Raw genomic sequence first — 21024 nt, forward strand, 5'->3', positions numbered from 1 at the left:
AGCCCTGCTGATAGTCTGCCTCCCCCTGTCCATTGCATCCTTTGTTGGATCACAAAGGAACTGAGAAACCAGGGCTGGTGTTTCTCCAGTGTCTTTGGCTGCTGAATGCCCTACCTACTGCCTTAACACTTTCCTGGACCCACTTCAGCATTTCAGAGGAGTCCAGTGCCAGGTCTGCTCCAAAGAAAGTGCCACTCCAGGAAGATTGTGAACAAAGAAAGTTTCCTTCTTTGGTGCTAAGATTTCCTGCCTTCCAGCTGTTTGGCTCTCAGCCTGTGCCCTGCCGTCAGCTTTCTAAACTAACAACTATGTTGATAATAATACTTCCTTGCTTTTGTATGGTACTTTGTACTTTTCAGAGCATTTTCATGCTTGTTGTCTTATTTGATACTCACAGAAACCCAGGGAGAATGGGCAAGAAGTGAAGTGTAGAGGATAATACCTATCATTTCTCCCATCACATCCACCCCCCCCCCGAAACAATTTATTTTAAAAGAACTTAAAAAATTATCCCTCTGTTCTTTTTAAAATACATGAAAATAATGAGACTGAGCTTGATTAAGTGACTTGCCCAAGATCACAGGGCAGGTAGACAGCTGAGTTGGAACTAGAAATTTTCCAGTCACGGATCACACTTAAGCAGGACACATCTTGCAAAACACTGCTGGCCATGGCAAGGGACCTCTGAGAGACATGGTGTGCTCGCACTACTGTCCCTCCCCCCCGCTTTTTAAAAATGTTTTATTTACTTTTTTTTTCAACGTTTATTTATTTTTGGGACAGAGAGAGACAGAGCATGAACGGGGGAGAGGCAGAGAGAGAGGGAGACACAGAATCGGAAACAGGCTCCAGGCTCTGAGCCATCAGCCCAGAGCCTGACGCGGGGCTCGAACTCACGGACCGCAAGATCGTGACCTGGTTGAAGTCGGACGCTTAACCGACTGCGCCACCCAGGCGCCCCTTATTTACTTTTGAGAGAGAGAGCGTGAGCAGGTAGGGGCAGAGGGGGGGCAAGGGACAGAGGATCCAAAGCAGGCTCTGTGTTGACAGCAGCAAGACTGATGTGGGGCTCGAAATCACAAACCACGAAATCATGACCTGAGCTGAAGTCAGACGTTCAACCAATTGAGCCACCCAGGCGCCCCCACCCTGCTGCCCTTTTGAGGCCTCTGGGGATCGTTCACCATCTTACCGCTCTCGTCCCTACAGAGACTTGGCTACCCTACAGTGGCATGGGTAGCACCAGGAGCCCACAGAAGGTTAGATGCAAGCATTTAGTTCCTTACATATTGGCAAAGATAAGTGCTTTTGGAAGAGTCCGTGTTCTTGCTTTGATTACAGAGCCCTTCACGGAAGGTAAGACAGGAAAGGAAAGGCTGAGTCCCTCCTTCAACCAGCACCTCTGAAAAAGATGAAGCAGAAGTAATAGTTCTTGCACATCCTCCTTTCCTAAACTCTACTCGGCAGCAAGGACACCCTGTCCTGGCCCCTCTGTTTTGGGCCTCTTCACGAACTGTTCTCATTGCTGCACTGTCACCTGGTCAGGATGAGCCCACCCCTCCCAATCACAACACAGATTCAAGTTATCCTGGGAGACAGCAGTAAATTCTCACCTCACAGTTCTAATAGGGGTAGGCGAGGAAGCGAAAGAAGTGGGAAGCCTCTGTGCTTTCTCCGGGTCTGCCCTTGCTCCTTCCCCAGCGCCCCCTAGAGGGCATAGTGTGCTTCTCTTGTGGCATCACCCAGCCCCGCAACTCCCAACGGCACAACTGGGAAATGAGTCAAGGCAGTCAGCCTATCCAAAGGCCCGGACAGTATGTCAGCTCAGGTGAAGACAAGAGAATAGAAAATGTGCTTGGAATTTTGAACAGAGGGAATTTATTCCAGAGGACAGCTTAGAAACCTGTTGGCTTGTAGGAGCAAAAGGGCAGGGTGGGGCAGACTAGAGAGTAATAGCTGCAGGAAGCTTCTACCAGGCTTGGAAGATCAAATGGAAGGGTGTTCCTGGCTCCTGAAGTGCACTTGTTGCTGACAGTGTGCGAGCTTAGTTTTTGAAATGATGCTGCTGGCAGAGCTGCTCGAGGTCACTGGAGCCCACAGGTACCCACTGCTGCCCCCCCCCAAGACCACCAACACTGCTAGAGCCCGTGACAGTAACCCACCACTGCTGGAAATGCTGAATGTCTCCGAGCCCATAACCACCAGCTGCTGCCAGAGTCTCCAGTGGATGCAGAGAGGAAATGACTTTGCCTGTCCCGCTCCGGTCCCATCTCCTGGCATACCGTTTCTCACCTGTACTTCCCATTCGCAGAATCTGACAGGAAGCCAGTTGGCAAAGGGAGCCTGGGAAATGTAGTTTTCAGGGCCCGGCATTCTTCTGTACAAAGCGGAGCATTGAAAGGCTAGAGCAATAGGCAAATGACCAGCACAAATGCTACTGAAAGTTACACCTCATTTGGGCACCTTAAAGGCCATAGGTATTGGACGTTAGCTGATTACCTCATGACTCCATTTTCCCTTTTCTAGGATCCATGTGTTTCTAGGAAGCTGGCTCCCTGGGAGCAGAGCAGGGCTGAGTCAGTCAATCCCACTGGCCAGAATGATTGGTTCAGGGTGGTCATGTGAATCAGCCAGTCCAATCAGAGGGAATTTCAGGATTTTTGCTGAGAAGGCTGGCACACAGGCTGTCTCTTCCTTGCTAGCAATGAATGAGGAAGCAGGAAGGCCTTGGGAGCTGTTGGCAGTCATCTTGGGACAATAATAAGAGCAGAAACCAGGAAGAAAGAGTGGCCTTGAAGACTGGGAGATTGATTTGGGGGCACATAACCCAGATGCTGTGGCCACTGTGTAGGAAGCTCTGGCAGAGGTGATCAGTCTTGTGCCCTTTATGGTGCCTATTAGCAACCCACAAAGCAAGACCGATTTATGAGCATCATGGAAAAATCTGGAAGAGAAAGAAAGTTCTAGGAATCAGCCACTTTTCCCATGGTCACATCTTGGACCAGTGGCATTTAAACGTTTTTTATTGTACCTTCAACACGTGTGACCAGTACACATGTAGCTGTATAAATAACTGAAATAAAGCTTCACAACAGTTTTCACTGTATTTACCCTGCTATGTGCAATTAATTCAAATTTTCAATTCTATTCCATTTTTAAATAAAGCTGCTCATAAATTTCTAAATGATTTCATGATCTAATGGTTAGGACCTGCAATTTGAAAAACATTACCCTATACCATGCCATCATCAATTGCTGTAAAACTTAACTCTTGATTTTAATCATCCTAACCTTTGCTAACTTTCCTGCTTTTGTACCCATATTCCCTGTCTTCCTTTGCTCTGAAGGACAGTTACAGTGTCCCATGTCTTATTGGAGGTGAACCTCTCTCCAACCTGACACAAGAACACCAGGAATTTACCTCTGTAGCTATTCTCTTTTGCATTGCCAATTTCTGCCTGTCTACTGGAATGTTGAGTTTATAAAATTGCTCTAGAGTCTCTCTCTCTCTTTTTTTTAATTTTTAAATTTTTGTAGTTTTGAGAGAGCGAGTGAGGGGGGCGGGGAGGCAGAGAGAGAGAGGAAGACAAAGAATTCCAAGCAGATTATGCACTGTAAGCACAGAGCCCGATGTAGGACTTGGTCACGAAATGTGAGATCACGACCTGAGGCAAAATCAAGAGTCAGACACTTAACCAACTGAGCGACCCAGGTGCCCCTAGAGTCTCTCTTCTTTAGAGTCTCTCTCTAAACTCTCTTGAGTCTCTCTTCTCTAGAGTCTCAAAAGTCCCCTTCGATCCCATTTCAATAGCCACTTCCTTAAGTCAACCCAGATATGGTTGAATGGGATAGGAAGAAGAAGGGTGGCCTAGAGGTGAACTCAGTAGAGGGATGAGGACTCTGTCAAGAAGGCAAGTAGTGGGCATGAAAAGGAGAAGAAGGCATCACAATTTATGTGAACAGACAGAAATCAGAAGTGAACTTTTTGTGTGTGTGTGTGAGAGAGAGAGGTTGAGTGGGGAAGGGGCAGAGGGAAAGGGAGAGAGAGAATCTTAAGCAGGCTTTATGCCCAGTGTGGAGCTCAACATGGGGCTCAGTCTCACAACCGTGAGATCAAAGAGCTGAAATCAAGAGTTGGACGCTTAACTGACTGAGCCACCCAGGTGTCCTGAAATCACAAGCAAATTTTGACTCAAGAACTGCCTTCCTTAAACCCCACTTTTGAGAATCCTGCTCCTTCCTTTGTTGGTGGAGCCTGGAATCTGGAGTGGTAAGCTCAAGTTCCATACTAGCTCTGCCATTTCTGAGCTGGCTAACTTTGGATAAATTACATCTCTTCTTTAAGTTTTCTCATCTGTAAGATTAGTCTAATAAAACCTACCTTATCAAGCTGGCTTGAGGATTAAATTAGATAAATACGTGTTAGCTCTTATGATTAAGGCCTTTTCCCATCCTTATACAAAACCTTACCTCCCCCCACCCACTAATAATAATTACCATAGTGACCACTTGTTAAGCAATGAATTCCTCTGTGCCAGGCAATATGCTAAGGACCTTTCCAACTGTTTCCAAGCCAATAAGGATTCCCTGGCCACCTTCTTACTGCAGAGTTTTTTTTCCCTGATGATGTACTTGATATTTATAGAGTGTCTACCATGCATCAGGAAGTCAACTGACTTACTCACATTTCATTCATTCTATAGATGTTAGTTAAGCACCTACTATGGTGCCAGGAACTTACTAGGTGTTGGAGATACCAAGATGAACGAGGCCCTGAACCTCGAAGGACTCACAATCCAGTCACATAGTAAGTGTTATGTAGTGAGGGGATGTATAGGAGATGTTCATTACCTGTGGCTTCCTTGGTCTAGACAACCCCATCTTTGGCTCCAGACCTAATGACCGATAGTGTTTGATTCTGTGTTTCTGGCTTGACTTTGGAGCCCTACTTTTAGGACATGCCTTTCAGTTCTCAACTCCCCATGGGCCATCAGGATTAAGAGAAAATTTTTGTGTTTCTTGTCTCTCCCTGCCTGGGATCCCCCTCCAGAGGAAAGAAACTTAGCAGATGTCCAAAAGACAGATAAATTGCTGGTTGGTTTTCACCCCTACACACTTTTAACACTTTCTGTCTTAATCTACTCAGTCTCCTAATTGCCAAATTCAGTGGACTTTTTGTGCCTTTGCAGGTCTTTCTGGTATCACATATCATTTACTGTTTTTTGCATCTTTCACCTCTATAGCTCAGAGGGGTTAAGTAACCTGTTCAATTTACACCACTAAGAACTAGAGTTGGGACTCGAACCCAGAGTAGACTGACTCCAAAGCACATGCTTTAGCCAACATTCCCTACAGCCTTCCCAAGCAGACCAGTAGTCTAGGTCTGTGCTGTCCAATGTGTAGTCATCAAGTGCATATAATTATTTAAATTGAAAATAAAATAAAATAAAATAAAATAAAATAAAATAAAATAAAATAAAATAAAATAAAAATTCAGTGATCCCTTCATGCCCAGGCAGACTCTCTTCATGAAGCAGAAATGATGGCCACTCACAGATCCTTTTGGCTCAAGATCTCCAGAAGAAACGTCCTGTCTCTACTGTACCTATGCTTCACATCTTTCAGAGGGCTTTGCTCAGCTTAGTTTGGGTCATGTGCCCATCTGTTCAGAAACTGTGACCTGTCTTAGCAAGGGTTCCTAGAAAACAAAGCCTGAAGAAGGGATTATGTGCCAAAGGCTTTTGTGGACGCACATTTCCAGGGCAGTGAGAATGAGGGGAGGGGGAAGCAGGAAAAGATGGGAAGCAATGCAAGCAAACGTTTGTTACTTCTTCACAATGAGCTGTGAACAGACACAGCTACTCTCTTGAGAGGCCCACCTACTTGGCCATGCAGAATGTCTCTAGACAGGTTGTATAGAGAAATTACACCTTAAAACAGACCATCAGAGGAAGGAAAAGAGTGGATTGTTCTCTCCTGCCACTTCCTGTCTCTTGTCTCCCAGTGATCACTGTGCCCTATGGGTAACGAAGTCTCCTGTACTTCTAGGTTGCTTCATTGGCCCCTTCGGGAAGCCAGAGCTCATGTTCTGTGAGGAGGTGTGTCATCGGGGTCTGGAAGTTTGCAGAAGCCAGAGAATATACGTTTGCAATTAGTTGGCCTCAGGCAGCAGAGCTGTGAGACCTCACTCAGAATTGATCAGCCATGCCTGTGGGTGAGGTGGACCAAATAACTAATGGTCTGAGACTGAATCACACTGAGAGACTGAAGAGGCACTGGGCCAAGATGTGGGGATCATTGAGATCAGTCAGACTGGGTCACATGCCTATCCCTACAGCTGATGGGATATGGAAGAAACACTGGGGAAGGAAATAGCCCATCCTTCTTCCCCTTATACCAGTTCAGATCCTCAGAGAATCAGATACTGAGGCAGGATTAAATGCAAGGGATTTATTATGAAAAACACCTGTGAGAGAAAATGGGGCAGAAGCTGAGAGAGACTGACTGAGTACCACCAGATAGTGATGCAAATCCGACCCTGAAGGAAGGAGCGAGAAGGAAGGAGTTCTAGGTGGAAGGGTCTCTGACTGCAGTGTAGTTCTAAGGAAAGTCTGGCAAGGCCATTGAGGAGTCCTTGAGCCAAAGTCACCCATCAGAAGAGTATCCGTTTATCCTAAAAAAAAAATCCTGTCCTGAAATTCCTGCTGGGCTTTCAGTGGCCAGGAGCAGCCCATGGGGAGTGAAGCCTGGGAGAGAGGGGTGATGGATTTCATAGCTCAGCAGCTGGGCTGCTGAGGAGTTACACTTCTCCCAGTTGGAGATCTGAAAAGTGCATTCTCATGGCCACACACTCTCCCAGCCCAGCACTACATGCAGATGAAGAAGGATGGTTCTACAATCTAAAAGAAGAAAAAACGTACAGTGCCATTTCAGTTGAAAGGGCAAAGACAATGAGCAGGCAAGACAACAAATGTCCACCTATAGCTTACAATGTCTCATGTATAATTCAAACTCTACCTGTTCCAACCTGAACCCGTGACTTCTCCATGCTCTGAAAAAGTCCAGAAGTCTTCATCTGGAGACCACCGTCCTCCTAACTGTGAAAGCTAGAAGTCATATTAAACACCTCTTGATCCCCTCTCCCCTGTCCCCTGAAATAGTCAATCAGTTCTCCAGTCCTTCCAATCCTACCTTGGAAATGTCACCTCTGCACTTGTACACTCTTCTCTCCATTCTCACTGCTACTGATGTATTCAGAAGCTCATTGCATCTTGCCTGAACTACTGTGAAAGTCTCCAGTGGTCATTTTACAATCCCATTCCATCTTGTTATCTCTGCCAGATTGTCTTTAAATGCAGTTTTGACCATTTCAATCCCTTTGTAAAAACTTCTATCACTGGGAAGTTTTTGATGGTGATGGAAGTTTTGAAGTTTTGATGGAAGATGGTGTAGCCACAGTGGAAAACAGTCTGGCAGTTCCTCAAAAAATTAAACACAGAATCACCAAATGACCCAGAAATTTCACTTCTAGGTATATACCCCAAAGAACTGAAAGCAGAGACTCAGATAATTGTACACCAATATTCATACTCAGCATTATTCACAGTACCCAAAAGATGGAAACAACCCAAATGTCCATTTATGGATAAATGATAAACAAAATGTGTTACATATACATAACAAAATACTACATTCAGCCATAAACAGAAATGAAATTTTGGTGTGATATGGATTAACTTTGAATACATTACGCTAAGTGAAATAAGCCAGACACAAAAGGACAAATATTGAATGATTCCACTTACATGAGATACCTAGAATAGTCAAATGCAAAGAGACAGAAAACAGAACAGCTGTCACCAGGAGCTGGAGGAAGGGAGGATGGGGAATTATTGTTTAATGGGTGCAGAGTTTCAACAGGGGGTGATGAAACAATTCTGGAGATGGACAGTGCTGATATTTACAAAACAATGTGAATGTACTTAATGTCAATGAACTATATACTTAAAAATGGCTAAAGTGGTGAAACAAACAAAAACAAAAACAAAATTCCACACTAACTTTACTTAGCAGAAAATAAAACCCAAGAACCTTAATCTGACCATATGTAACTTTCCAGATGATTCTTCTTCTTTTTCCTCTTACTGTTTCCTCAAGTGATCTCCTGCTTCCTATATTTGCTCCAGTGGCCACCTACAAAGGGCATGCTCTTCCCCTAGTTCTCATTTTTTTCAAGACCCCCTTCAAAGGTCACATCCTTGCAAATCTTTCCCGAACTCCTCCCTGTTTCATACTACGTGGAAGTAATCACTCCCTTTTTTGAACTCCTACAGCTTGTGAATTATGTCTGTCTTTAACACTGCTTTTCTTTTCTTTTTAAAGTTTATTTATTTATTTTGGGAGAGAGAGAGAGAGAGAGAGAGAGAGGCAGAGAGAGAGAATCCCAAGCAGGTCCATTCTATCTGTGCAGAACCGGAGTGGGGCTCCATCCCATGAACAGCAAGATCATGAGCTGAGCCAAAATTAAGAGTCGGACACTCAACCGACTGAGCCAGCCAGGCGCCCCTTTTGGATCACAGAAGGCACACAAGGAGATAGAGAGGTATAGCTGAGGGTAGTCTAGCTGGCACTCTAGACAGGTCCCTCTACAGTGCTACAACTTTAAAGGAATTTACCAACATCCCAGAACTGGTCTTCAACTTTATAAATTCAGAACCCTGATTTTAATAAGTAAACAGAGGGGAATTATCTCTCAAGGGGGCTCCTGGATCCACTAAGTTCACAGAGACTGGAAGTTACATAAGCCAGAATCCAATAGATTGATTTATAATAAAAAATGTCATTATCAAAAGAACTGAGATCCTCTAGGCAGCAGGTCACTAAATTCTGTCCCCACAGGTGAGACGTTTGCTGGGTGAGCAATCACACCAGGGAAGCACGTTGATCTTTTCTTAGCTGAGGCAGCCTGAGATACTCTCACCCACTATAGGGATGACACGGACAAGGAAATCCTAACGCTTAGGTCAGCTTGACTGAGGCAGGGCGTAGAAGGGCAATGCTAAAGTTTGCCTCTGTGACTGCCCGGTTTTGGGCTGTCATGGCTGATTAAGCCCTTTGGTTCACAGAATCTCTCCAAATAGGATATAGAATGATTGGTTGATAAGATTGACTAAGCATCTATTTATTAAATTACAGTCACATTTGCTTTCATGAGATTCCTCCTGTATGACCTGGCCCGGAGTTTGGTTTGCTTTTTGATCGTGTTTGTAGAGAAACTCTTGGCTTACTGCCACAGATAGCTAATTTTAGGGTTGTATTAGTCAGCTTAGGCTAACTAGGTTATGCTACGGAAACAAACAACTAAACCTATTTCAGTGGCTTGCAACAAAGGTTTATTTCTCACTCACCTTACATTACAGGTCATGTACATCAGCTGTGGCTCTGCACATCTTCGTTCTGGGACCAACCCTGGAGAAGCAGTTCTATTTGGGACATGCTGCTCTCATGGCAGAGGAAAAACAATATGCCGGAATCATTAGATGGCCCATTTATTTCTGTTCAGAAGTGGCTCATGTCATTGCATATTTCATTGACCAAAGTAACACCAAGCTTCATGACATTAGTGTGAGAAGTATAATCTCCCAGGGACAGACAGACCAGATAGGCAGGGTTTTAGAAAGGCAGGGGCAGAGAATATTGATAATAATAGTCTACAACAAGGACTAGTATTCAGCTTGTGCACCAGTATGACTGGTACCAGTTATAATACTATCAAAATAGTGAAATGGTTTTGTACTGATTAATGCCTGCTGTCCCAAGCCTCCTGAGAACTCCCCACTCCTGGGAACTACTACTCACAAATTAGCAACTAAAGGGTTAATATCTAGCACAGAAAGCTCTCTCCAGGACAGTTTATGGACTGCAAATCTGCTAGATCAATGCTTGAGCACTACTTGTAGTTAAATGTTTATAATCACCTTTGGCTGATTTCCTCCACTATGTAAATTCTTATTAGTTTAATTCTGAGGGCAACCTGATTTCCAGGCTCTTGGAGGAACACTGACTGAAGCCCCTATGTGCTGTCAATACTTCATTATAACAATATCTAATAACACTAATTTGTGCTCATTCCTACACATTTTTACATCTTTTGCAACAAAGTATATGCAATAATTAACTTAATAAGTATTTGTAGAAAGTCTCACTTAACTTTTTCCCATTAGCTGAGCTCATCTCTGTACCATCTTAACATAGTATTTATTTTGGGTCTGTTTTGAATTTTTTTTTAATGTTTATTGAGATTGAGAGTGCCAGTGGGGGAGGGGCAGAGAGGCGGGGGGGGGGGGGGGGGATGGAGGACCTGAAGCAGGCTCTGTGCCGAACCCAAAGAGCCCTGGTGCAGGGCTTGAACTCACCAACTGTAAGGTTATCACCTGAGTGGAAGTCAGATGGTCAACCAGCTGAGCCACCCAGGCGCCCCATCTCTGTTTTGAATTTTTAATGCCATTTCTCATGTCTGAAAATGTCATCATTATCACTAACTTCTTTATGACACTTCTGCAATTTGTGAAGCACTCTCCCTTACACTATTTCACTCAATCTCCCCAACCAACACTCCCAGGAGACAGGAATTAGATCATTTTACAGACAAAGAAATTGAGACTCAGTGAAGTCAGGTGTCGTATAGCTAGTTAGGTTTTGTTCATTCATTCATCAAATATTTATTGAGTGCTTGAAGTGAGATTTATTCAGGTTGGATCTGAAAACAATTTCCCTGAATTCAAGTCAAGGGCTTATTCCAGTATGCTCAACACCTTTATCACCAGGGCCATACACTCAAAGGGAAGAAATAATAATAGTGTGTTGGTTATAATGTTGAAGACCCCTGCAACCCAAGTCTCAGAAAGGCTCCAAGGTCATTTATAAAATTTAAGGTAACCACTAGCACCAGCAGTTTCATTTGTCTCTGTGCTTACACCTAACCCATTGGTTCAATGTAGATAGTCCCATTCCATACGTATTTGGTGAATTTATCGACAAGTTTTGGAGCTACTCATACTGAGTTTTGACACTTAATAGCTGTGGGACTTTGATCAAGTCACTTAACCCTTTGAGCATCAGTTTTATCATCTGTAAAATAGAAATACTAACGCCTTGGGACCAAGCGGTTGCGGAGATGAAAGAGCTAAAAAGATGTAATGCCCATTGTAACTGGGGTTTTCAATCGTCTTGATGAAGTTTTAAACTGCATTTAAATGAGAAAAGCAGTGTCTATGTCGACGTAAGGTTACCAGCGACAATTCTTGGGATGTGCTGTTCTTTACCCTGGAGTATATCATTTTACAGTTTTGGTGTTAAATCCCTTTTCATGGTACTGGTAGCTATCTTCTTTACCGGCGCACGTAATCTGGCATCCCCGTGTCGTCCTTCGTCCCCCCAGCTCTTTCCTTCCAAATTAAACAAACCCAAAAAAACAAAAAAAACGTATTTCCTAACATTCAAGGGTGCGCACCACATCAAACGCCAAGCATAGAACACCCTGTGGAAGTCACCAGGCAACGCCTCCGGGTCCCCTAGAAGGGGGTGGGGTCAGAAGGCTCTCTGATCTCATTCCGCCTCCCCAGGTCGTCGCCCCTTCCTAATTCTCGCGAGATTTCAAACAACCCAGCTTCTGCGCACTTCAAGATACTGGGAATCAAGGCGCCAAGGGAGGGGGAGGGGAAGGTGGGGGGAGACGGTGCAAACGGCGTGGCCGCCATCTTGTTTGTGCCCCCGCTTCGCGCGCGCTCCGTTCTCCGTGACGCACGCTTCCCCCTCCCCTCCGCCGTGCCCAGGCCTCTGCATTGCCTGACTCCGCAGGAGCGCGGGGGCGGCTCCTGCTCTTCCCTGGACTCCTGAGCAGAGGCGTGTGAGTGTGCGGGAGCGTCTGTGGGAGGGAGGGTGAGAGGCGAGCGGCGGCGGGGGGAGGGGCAGCGCTTCCCGCCTTCGGCGGAGACCTCACTTCCCTCTCGCGGCTGCCGCTGTAGTTCGGTCCGGCCTGCCCGCCGCCATGTTGTGTTCTCGCCAGGCCCGCCGCTGTCGCCGCCGTCGCGCTCCTGGGGTCCGTGCGCCTCGTCGGCCCGGCCCGCGGGCTTTCTCCCATTGGCGGAAGGCGACTGCGGGGGGGCTCGCTCGTGATTGGTCGGTGGCGGGGAGGCCGCGGACCTGGCACCTTATTGGTCGCGCTGGCTCGGGCCTGGGGGGTGATGAAGGAGTCGGAGGCTGCGGGGATGCGCGCGTCTCGGGCTCGGACGGCAGGGCGGTGACCCCCTCCGGTGCAGGCGTGGGGTGGAGGCCGGGGGCGAGTCTGGAGACCTTAAGGGGGAAACAGGGTGATGGTCTGGCAGGTACTGTGGGGTTAGCCTGTGCACGGCCCGGAGTGAGAGGCACTCCTAACTCCAGAGGTACACTCCGTGGAACATGCGTGGCCCATTATAGAGAGGCGTACAAGCCCCAAGGGTGCCATGCTTGGAAACGCTGAAACCTGAGTTAGGGTCTGAGACGGTCTTTGAGATCCAAGAGTGCTAGACTTGGAGGTGTTTTTGTTTTTGTTTTTTAATTCCAGTATAGGTAACATAGAGTGTTACATTAGTTCAGGTGTATAACGTAATGATCCAACAATTCCCAACACCCAGTGCTCATGGTGGGGAGTGCACTCCTTAATCTCCATCACTTGTTTCACCTATCCCCCCCCCCCCCCACCTGTTTCCCCCTGGTAACCATCAGTTTGTTCTCTACAGTTAAGGTAGACTGGAGTTTAACACAGTTTGTGAAAGACTTTGATGTCCATGGATGTCAGGTCTGAGGGCGTGGTATAGGAAAAAAGGCATCTGGGCCTTAGGGACCTATCTAAAGGATAGGATGAGATCAAGAATTTTGCTGGAGAGTGATAGCATTGAAACCGAGGTTTCAGAGTTACCAGACCTGGGATGTGATATGAGGAGAAAATAAACAGACCCAGCCCGAGAGGTGGATCCTAGGATGTGATATGAGGAGAAAATAAACAGACCCAGCCCGAGAGGTGGATCCTATTGGACCAGTGCGCTGGGCCTTCACCAAGTCTAAGAGGCAGGGGCATGAGGTAGTGACATCTATAAGAATGAGGAAGTGCGAAGCATTGGGGGAACATTTTCAGACTTGGGAATTATAGTAAGGGAATAATTATAGATTATTGGGTCTCAGGACCATGCGGCTAATTTTGTAATGTTGTTATATAAAGTTTTCTTGTATTGGGAAGGATATAGGTCAGGGCTGAGTTTCTAAAGCTACACTTGCTGGCAGATATTAGATACTTGGTATTTGTTTGAATAGATATTGGTAGGTATCTCTTTAGTGGAAGAGAGCTTAACAGAGATCCTGGACCTTGACTTACTTGTTTTCTTTTTTTAAAGTTTATTTTTGAGAGAGAGGGAGAGCGTGAGCGAGTGCATGCAAGTGGGGTTGGGGCAGAAAGAGAGGGAAAATCCCAAACACTAATAGTGCAGAGCCTGATGTGTAGCTGGAACTCATGAACTGTGAGATCATGACCTGAGCCCAAGTCAGACACATAACAGACTGAGCCACCCAGGCGCCCCTCTTTTCTTTTATATATACCTAAAAATTACACTCATCTTCCTGTGCACTTAAAAATTTTTTTTTAAAGAAATAAGCAGATTTGAGAATAAACTAGTACACAGTTCCTTGCATCTCGTTTTGAGTAACAGGACTTGTCAACACTTTCTGGTTTGTATTTCACAAAACTTTTGTTCTAATCAAGAGTTGTTAGAGTAAGCTTGTTGGAGGTATTTTATCATTTTCCAATTTATTGTTATGACTTGAATTGTTCTACATTTGCATTTCCCAAGGTTTAGGGATCGTGGAAACACATTTGTGTTAAACTTCTCTGTTCCCTAATTTGTTTTTCCTCGTCTATGTTAGGTGGTCCTCTCTAGTTTCAGATAGATGCTATAAATCTGTTTTTATACCAATTTCAAGAAACTTTTCTGGTTTTCAAATGTGGTCAATTTGTGAATGCAACAACATTTTCAAGAGAGAAGAGGAAAGTAGTAGAGGAAGGGAATTGACATTTTGGGGCACATATTTCCTATTATGTAGGCATTATCATTTGCATATTGCAGATGAGAAAATTGAGGATCAGAGAGGTTGTGTAGCTTGTCCAGTGTCTGTGTGGTTGAACTGGGATTCATATCCAAGTTGCCCAGTGGCAAAGCCTGTAGTGTTATCTGCTGTGTCGTGTTATCTGCTGTGTCGTGTTATCAGTATAAACCTGATTAGTCAAACTTCCAGATAGCATTATATTTTATTTATTTATTTATTTATTTATTTATTTATTTATTTATTTACTTACTTACTTATTTATTTAGTAATTATTATTTTTTAAAATATAATTTGTCAAGTTAGCTAACATACAGTGTATACATTGTGCCCTTGGTAGATAGCATTGTATTTCAAAGTGGATCATCTTTCTTTGATTGCTGGGAATTAGGAGCATATTGAGTGAGGAGAACATAATTAACAAGAGTTTGTTGTACTGTTTCAAAGATTCAGACCACAGGGTAGGAGCCATGTAGAATCTAGGTTCTTCAACTAGGTATTTAAATCATATCTCTTGTTTTTTATTGTGTAGAGAAAGATTAAAAAGTAAACTGTTGGAGTTTTTCTGAAGCCAGGTAGATAATAGGGGAAAGTATGTACAGAAAGTTTAAGAATCTGCATTCTTTAAAACCAGTCTTCAGAATATTGCTGACATAGTTTTTCTATATATGGAAGTGATTAATGTCAAGGAGTGAGGAACTACCAAGTATATAAAGAACTCACCTGGGAGCTTTTTCAAATATCACTAGTACTTTAGATGTTTGTCTCCAAACACTGGGATCTGTCCAGAAGCCTAGTGCCTTCTTCAAACCGTGGGATAGTGATTCTAGTATATGCTTATCCTGAAGGATGTGTAAAATTAAAACTGGATACAACAAAATATTTGTAATCCCAATTTTGCATGGAAATCTTTAAATAATTCAGGTCTCAAGGGGAGACCAATGATTTGGTAGTCTGAGTTACTTTGTGACTTAATGCAATTAGGTGAGGGTCTCCTCCCTTTTATTTGCAATTACACTGCAGTGTAGGAGATAGAGTTAAAATACAAGGGGAATTAGGGCTTGCCATATTTTGTACATTGGTCATCTCAAGCTTCATTTGGCTCAGTCATTAAGTTAGCCACATATGAAGAATGTTACAGCATCCATGACTTAGTTCTTTTTTAGTAAGTCTAGACAAGGTTGCAAAAACAAATATACACATATTCAGCAAGCATTTCTTAATTACCTTCCCTTCAACAACGGTGATCACCTTCATTCCCATTAACTTCCTTACATCCATGGCCGGTTGCTGGGCCTTGTTATCATCTGGAATGGAGCACCCTAAAAATCTGGAATCCCAGGAGGTCTGAGTAGGTCTGAGTTTGTGGTAAAAACTTGAGAACATCAGCTGTGTCTTCTAAACAGACATCATACTAATGTTTAATACTTAACAGACTGTGTTCGTGTCTTGTTACCTAAATTTTTATAACATAATTCTGTTACCTCATTTATGTGTACATATTTTCCATTTGGTCAAAACTGATTCATTGTACTAGAAAAGATACAGGGTTTCTTAACCTCATTTACAGAGATGCAGAGGCAAAGTGAAATGAGGAGCCATGCTAGGTGTCTCTGAGGCAATTTTGAAATTCATATCTCTTTTAGTTCAGAGGTACTGAGCCATTAAGGATCTATGAATCAAACTCAGGAATGATATAGTTAGTTACTAACTTTTATTGAGTGCTTATGTTGCACCAGCTAGGTTATAAATGTATTGTATATATTATCCACACTCTGTATGTGGTGGACACTATTACCACCTTTATTTTTGTGTGTGAAGAAACTGAAGGGTTAGGTAATTTGCTCAAGGTCACACAAGGTGGCAGAGCTCAGATTCAAACTTAGGTCTATAACTTAATTCCTACGAAATTTGTGGAACCCTTACTCTTAAACTGTGTTTTCTTGACACCTTAAAATATTATGAGAAAAGAAAAATTCCTGCATCTTAGATCAGGAAGTGACCTTCAGTTTTTTTCAGGCAGGTACTCTTTTACTGAGGCCCTAGAGTGTGATGACCTTGACAAGGTCACTTGGCTTGGCAAGGGGAGAGCCAGGTGTAACCCAGATTGTTGGATTCCCAGACCAGTCTCATTCCACTGGACAGTATTGCCTCTTCCGTGGAAACATTGGCTTGATGATAGGGATGACTCTAAGGCCCTTTTATATTTTGACAAGTTTGCCTCATTCATAGGAAGGAGAATGGCAGAGGACATTATTAAAGATACAAATGACCTTCTTGAGGTTTATTCCAGCCTCAGGCATACAACCTAGGAAGAACATTCCTTAGCCAGCAAGTTGTTCTTTTCCATTCAGTTTCTTGTGCTCAAAGCAGACTTATTGTGAGTTATCTGATGTCTTCCAGTCTCTTTTCATTTTGTTTATTCAGTTTTTCATGCATGTGCTGTGACTAGTTAGTAAGGCTACAAGGTCATTTTAGTATTTTCCCGGTGACTCAAAGTACCTAACATAATTTAAGTAGATTAATCATAGGAAGAAGTGGATTTAAAATACTTTGGCCAAAAAATGCCATTGGGAGGGGGTAGTGTAGTTGCTGACGCTGGAGTCAGACCTGGGAAAGAATTCTGTCTGCGTTTACCCTCTGTGTGAGCTCGGGGTCAGATTCTTGACCTGTCTAAGCCTTAGTTTCTTCCTATGTAAATTAGTGGTAATGATACCTCTGTTACAGAGTAGTTATGAAAAATGAATACAGCAGCATATGGTAGGTGCCTGTCACCAAGTGGACCTTAGTAAGTGAGGGAACACATCACTTTCTTTTTAGAACAGCATAAAATCTGTCAGCCTGTTAAAGCTTCCCCAATGAGGAGGTCGTTTGTAATCGTCCGTTCTTTCATGTACAGTAAGATTTCTACGTGGGGGAGCAACCACTTGACATGAAAGAAATAACCTAATTTAGTTGTGGTGTTGTGATTTAGGAGCTGATTTATAGTGGATCTCTGTTATTATTAGTCTGTATTACTTATGAATGCACAAAGCAGTAGTATCTTCTGCTTCAGAGTTAGGGTGTCTCCTGATTGCCTCTGTTCATTCTTGGGTGCTAAGTGGTAATGATTTTGATGAGATGAGAACTTTTCTGTATTTGCCAAATAGCAATAATTACTAAAATCAGAACAACCAGTTTTATCTTTCAATCCAGAAAGATTTACATTATAGTCATTTAAAACTTTTTCTAGGGGTGCCTGGATAGCTCAGTCTGACTCTTGATTTTGGCGCAGGTCATGATCTCATGGTTTGTGATCATGATCTCCCAGTTTGTGAGATCGAGCTGCACATCAGGCCCTGTGCTGATGGCACAGAGCCTGCTTGGCATTCTCTCCCTGCCCCTCCCCTGCTTGCACTTTCTCTCTCTCTCTCTCTCTCAAAATAAATAAACTTAAAAAAATTGTTTTTCTAATTGTAGAAGTTGTCAGTTGAAGTGGGACTGTCAGTTTGGCTTGTAGTCACCTGGTAACATTTTCTTTGAAGTAAGCAGGAAGACAGCATTGTAAAATGGTTCAAGAAAAAAAGTCTGTCTGCCTGCAGAAATTTTTTGCCAGGTTGCGAAATTTGCTGCACCCTTCCCACACTTCTCCATGTTTTAGCAGTGATGTACCTGATAACAGTGAGGCAACGTTTGTGCTCATTTTCAGTGTGAGAGTTGTATTTTCTGTTTTGGGTTAAGTCCTTACTTGTTTGCAGACAGATTACTTCTAAATTCAGTGTACTTTTATACTGTGAGAGCTTTCTAATGGATAAACTTCAGGTGCAGTTTAGAGAGAGGGACTAGGCTAACCTTTGCATTTGAATGTTTCCAGTGGAATAGGTTTACCTTAAAGGTTCAGATCTTCATGTCCAAGGTACATAAGGTGTCCTCATTAGATGAATACTCTCCATTTAAAATCAACGATATCTTGTTACAGATCAGATTTAAGAATTAATATTAAGTACATTCATGGGTATGAGCTATAAATAGTGATCTTGACCAGTGCTTCGATGAATGCCTCAGTGACTCATAGGGAATGATATCGGAGTATGGAATATTTTGTATGATGTCACTGGCTTAAATCTATTAGAGTTAAAGTCGTCCCACCCATTACCTGTGGTTTCGCTTTCTACGGTTTCGGTTACCCATGGTCAACCGTGGTCCAGAAGCAGATGATCCTCCGCTGACTATTGTCAGAGGATCAGTAGTAGCCCAGTGCCCTATCACAATGTCTGTCCTCACGTCACTTCAGCTCATCACGAAGGCATCTTATTTAGCGGCATCACAAGAAGGGTGAGTGCAGAGCAGTAAGATTTTGAGGCAGAAAGAGACCACATTCACATAGTTTTGATTACAGTATATTGTTATAATTGTTCTATTTTATTATTATTATTTCTTACTGCGCCTAATTTATAAATTAAACTTTATCTTAGGTGTGTGTGTATGGAAGAAATGAATTGTAAATAGGGTTTGGTACTATCTGCAGTTTCAGGCATCTCCTGGGCAGGGCGCGAGTAGTGTCTTGGAACGTATCTCCTATAGATCAGGAGGGACTACTGTACTGAAGGTTTTCACAGTTTCTGTTATTGCTCACCCTTTCCTCAGGAGCTGCAAATTGTCCAGTGATCTGTATGAAGTGAGATTCTTTGCCCAATGTTAAGACCTATCCTCCTCACTAGTGGTGTGATCAATTCATTTAGGAGAGGAAAGTGAAAGTACGTGCAATCTGCACAGTTGAACATCTTTGTCATTTTTAACTGTGTTAAAAATTATTGCTGTACCCTGAAGGGTAAGTGGCTTAGAATTTGCTCATTATCAGCTGACAAAGTTGTGGCCTTTTTAAAAAGCAAAGCACACTTGGTTGGCAGTAATTTGGGAGGCAGAGGATTGCTATTTATGGTGATATTTAATGTCATTTTTAGTAGGACTAAATTAAAAGGGAAAGGCCATAATGTGTGTAAAACTCCAACCATTTTGGAAGGTGGTCAGAATAGAGTTGCCTGTAATCTTTTCATTCGGCTAAAATCTGTAAGGCAGCTTAGCGCAGCATTTCCTAAACTGTTTCATTGAACTTTAGTTCTTATACAATGTAATAAATATCCTCTGGAGTTGAAAAAAGGATCCTTGACAAAATGATAGCTAAAGTGAAATGCATTTCTTTACTGCAGAATTAGTATTCAGGGCCTTTGTGTTTACGTGCCTTATGACCCTTCAAGAGAGAGGATACATAATGCAGTGTTTCTTGGACATATTTGGCCATGGAACCCTGTTCGTGAGAACATCTAATAAGTATTTCATGTTATGACTGGGGTGTAGTGGGGCCCAGTTGAGCAGTTCTAGTGCAGAGAGCTTATGAGTAAAAAATGAATCTTTTGTAGAGGATAGTTTGGCCAGTAGCGGAAAAGGATTTTTCTGGGAACATACAACACAGGTCTCCAAAGTAACATGGACTCTTAGGGGTGAATATTATTTCAAAGGCCATCTAACCCTGTTGCCAGCATCCGTGACACTGGTGGCAGCTACCATTTTTTTGTGCACTTGCTGTTTATGTCGGTGGTGGTGTTCTACGTGCATTATTAACCACTGGTCTTCATGTTATTTATTTATTTATTTTTACCTTCTTAATATTTCCCATTCATCTACTTTTCAACATCTGCACTGCTATGTTTCCTGGTAACTAGAGTACTGCAGTGTCTTGTTTTCCCTGCTATCTTTCTAGAGCTGCCAGTCTCCCACCCGGTCCCACTTCTCCATACTGTACCCCAAATGATCTTTTAAAAGGGTAATTCTGAGAGGCGCCTGGGTGGCTCAGCTGGTTGGGCGACTGACTTCGGCTCTGGTCATGATCTCACAATTTGTGAGTTCGAGTCCCGCATCGGGCTCTGTGCTGACAGCTTAGAGCCTGGAGCCTGCTTCGGATTCTGTGTCTCCCCCTCTCTCTACCCCTCCCCTGCTCTCTGTCTCTCAATAATAAATAAACGTTAAAAAGAATTAAAAAAAAATAAAAGGGTAATTCTGATTGTGCCAGTCCCATGCTTAAACTCTTCAATGGCTCACTGTTGTCCCTTAGAATAAAGTTCTAGTATCGTAGTCTTGTCCAGCCCTGTTCAGGTTTCTGAGTTAACTTGTAGCCTTTTGCCCCTGGGCTACTGCCATACCAAACTATAGCCCTTTCAGGAATGTAATGCTTTATGTCAGCTCCAGGCCTTTGCACATGCAGTTTCTTTGTCTGTCTCATTAAGTTCCTATTCTTAGGATTTAAATCTCCCAAGAAGCCATTTCTGACTGGCCTGAAATTGAGTTAGGCCATGGGCTAAGGGGCTCTGCTTATGTCCTGTACTATGCATTTGTTCCTGTTGTAACTCTTAACATAGAGCACTATGATTGCCTGTTTTAATTTTCCTCTTTGTTTTAATAGACTTTAGTCTCATTGAGGACAGGGACTGTATTGTTTAGGATCCCCACGTCTTAGCACAATGCCTACACCTAAGTATTTATTGAATGAGTGAAAGTTTCCTTAATCTTTACAGCCTTGCAAGATGGTTTATAGTTTAGGAAATTGGCCTCAGTGGGGTTAAATACCTAGTTTGAGGTTACTCAGCTAAAAAGAGGTGAAGAGGGATTAGAATCTAAATCTGTCTAGCTGCAAAGACTGTTTTTCCCCCCTGCTTCTCCACATGGCTGCTCTTTTTCATCTTGTCTTTACATATTCCTGTCAAGTGTTCAAACAGCCTGTGCTAACAACCCCATCCATAGCTTCTGAAGCAGCTTGTGCCATCTTTGGACAGCTCTGAGAGAATAGAATAGTTTTCTAGAATAGTTTTCCATCCATTGGTCTTAATTTATGCTTTGGAGAATATAATTTATTTT

The 21024-nt window shown here is 43.2% G+C and overlaps 1 protein-coding gene across 2 annotated transcripts in view; it reads left to right on the plus strand.

Annotated features, from left to right (window-relative positions):
• Positions 1-11690: 11690 nt before the first annotated feature.
• NFYC (nuclear transcription factor Y subunit gamma) overlaps positions 11691-21024 on the plus strand; it is a 66556-nt gene continuing 57222 nt past the window's right edge. Inside the window, exon 1 of one of the 2 annotated variants that reach the window (XM_030324028.2) lies at positions 11691-11908. The gene's annotated coding sequence lies outside the window, so the exon portion shown is untranslated. The remainder of the gene's footprint in view (positions 11909-21024) is intronic. The other variant, XM_030324025.1, reaches the window with a different exon arrangement.

This window comes from Lynx canadensis, chromosome C1, assembly GCF_007474595.2.
Source record: "Lynx canadensis isolate LIC74 chromosome C1, mLynCan4.pri.v2, whole genome shotgun sequence".
NCBI lineage: Eukaryota > Metazoa > Chordata > Mammalia > Carnivora > Felidae > Lynx > Lynx canadensis.